The sequence below is a fragment of the Aotus nancymaae genome, unplaced genomic scaffold (assembly GCF_030222135.1).
Source record: "Aotus nancymaae isolate 86718 unplaced genomic scaffold, 86718_ANA_hifiasm-v0.15.2.pri h1tg000057l, whole genome shotgun sequence".
Lineage (NCBI taxonomy): Eukaryota > Metazoa > Chordata > Mammalia > Primates > Aotidae > Aotus > Aotus nancymaae.
Window position 1 is genome coordinate 66,460,229 of NW_026988471.1, and position 2,513 is coordinate 66,462,741.

Consider the following 2,513-nt stretch of genomic DNA (forward strand, 5'->3'; position numbering starts at 1 on the left):
AAACTCACACTAGCATGAAATATAGAGTTATATTTCCTTAGGTGTTAATTTTTTATGCTTAAATATATCATTTTTTCTTTGTGTAAAAACAGTCATAGTTGACACTTAACAAAACTTAGATTTGAATCTTTAACACGAGCACTTAACATTAACAGTGATAATCAAGACAAGTGGAAATGCCAGTACCAGGAAGCAGGCAATGGTCCAGAGAGAGCAGGAAGTAGCACAATTGAAGAGAAAAGGGGAGTAATCTTTTTTTTTTAAATAAGCCTACAGCACCCAGTATTCCTAGGCGGTCTCCCATCCAAGTACTAACCAGGCCCGACCCTGCTTAGCTTCTGAGATCAGATGAGGTCAGGCGCGTTCAGGGTGGTATGGCTGTAGACAGGGGAGCAATCTTAAAGGCAGATTCCGCCCAAGCTTGGGGACACAACACATATTCAGCTTATTCTATGTTTCACAATATAGTCAATCTGTTTTTTCAGGTAGTTTATCTTTTTTCTTTGCTGGAATGCTGGACTCACTTGTTTTAATAAGAACATTTTATACCCAAAGGTCAATTAATAACTAGCAACCCAAATAAAGCTTCTTGGTATCTTCTGTTGTCAATTCTCAAAACTTCTGGACCATCACCTCTACTCAAAGGATTCTGTTCATTTTTAAAGCAACTTGCCTCCCATTTCCTGTCATTGGTGGATAATTAGAATTAGCTCCTCAGGAGTCATCATGATGTAGTATAAAGAGGAGTGGAGGCCAGGAGTCTGATGGTGACTCTGATGCTAATACCTCTGGGAATTCTCCTGGCCTTTATCTCATTCATCCAGTGAGACTCACAGTTTTATCCCGTGCAGAAATTGTAGGATTCGAATTAAGAATGATTTTTTTCATTCTGATTTATTGCAATTTGAAAGCACACCCAAAGCCTAAATGTGGCTGCATTCCCAAATGCTTCCTCTGGAAGCCCTAATCTTAACAATTTTGCAAAGCATTTACTTGACCAAATACTCCTTGAGCAACTACAATACAATGTGTCCTTGCTTAACATGCCGGAGGATATAGAATGCAGTATCAACCATGGACTTTTTTTAGTTTAGTTGAAAAGATAAGACACAGACTCTCAAAATAAAGATGCAAGTATAAGGCAGAATAAGGTCTGAATCAATATCAAAAGTGCTAAGCAGATAATATGGTGGAGAACAATCCCTGACAAAAGAAAAGAGCATGGAACTGTTTGCAGGAGAGTTCAATTACAAATTTAAGCCAAGTAGAGAGTGTGATAGAAGACCAAGCAGATGAGCCAGAAAGAGTTTGACCAGATAGTGAAAACCCTTGAATGCCTGAATGAGGAAACTTGACTTCATTCACAATGCAGTGGGGAACCACTGTGAAGTTCTGAATGAGGATCATTTCTAAGTATCATACAGGATTTCAAAGTTGCATTTGTCACAACACAGATGTTTCATATATCTGAATGAGCTGCTCAACTTTCAGAATTTGGTCTTTATCTCATTTAAATTGAATGGATTGGACAGGTTCTCATAATCCACGAAAGCTTTATTTCAAACATACAAGTCATTCTTACAGACAGTCTTTAAGTGGCTTTTGCTTCAATTAAGATACTTTCAGCTTAATGTGAATACGGATCAAAACTAGTAACTAGTGGCACAGTAAAAGCATCAAAGACTTTCAGTCTTTAGAGCTTAATCTTTCTTCTCATTTATTTTTAGCTAGATATCATTTAATAAGAAGCTATTGAGCCATCTCATACCTCTGTACCTGTGTTGCTTATTCATCTTTGCAGTCTTATAATAAAGCTAAAAACTCTTCATCCCAGAGACACAGTTAATTATATTTTAGAGGATGACTGTCCCAACCACTTGGGTGCCTGATAGATATTTTCTTGTTTTGTAGTATTGAAAAGAACCAAATAAAAAACTTCTAGCATTTGCCTCCAACAAGGGTTAGAGAGAGAAGAAATCTCTATTAGCATGAAACTTTGCTGTTTTCTCTACTAAATTAACTCCAATCATTTTCAAGAAAGAACATTTCAATACATTTTTCTGACAGGTAGGAAATTAACTATATACCAGAAGCTATTGAATTCAACTTTAACAGTATCAATAAACATTTCTGATTAAATTATGAAATTGATTTTATAATTTTGACCATTATGTTTTTACATCAATATCATCATATGACAGTAAATGTAGTTACTGCTTCCTTATTGATCTCAGACATGGCGCTCCAAAGTACTCATTTGACTATATTACAAAATCAAACTTGATTTCCTGTAGTATTGCAGTAACTTCAGGTCGTAATCTAGTCTAAGGAATCAAAATAGATGAATTATTCAGTTATTAAAAGATATATTTTTCCTCGGAGGAAAAGGAACACTTCGGTCAAGCCATCCCTAATGGTTGTGTTATAGGATATTTCTCCATGTGGAATTACTTTGTGTGGGTCTCACATAAATATACCATCACCTCCCAGCTTGTGTGTTATCAATCACGTTT

The 2,513-nt window shown here is 36.0% G+C and overlaps 1 non-coding gene across 1 annotated transcript; it reads right to left on the reverse strand.

Moving 5' to 3' along the window:
* Nucleotides 1-267: 267 nt before the first annotated feature.
* On the reverse strand, nt 268-386 carry LOC135269738 (5S ribosomal RNA). The gene has a single exon (XR_010338002.1). It is a non-coding gene; the product is annotated as a 5S ribosomal RNA (ribosomal RNA).
* Between the last annotated feature and the right edge of the window lie 2,127 nt (nt 387-2,513).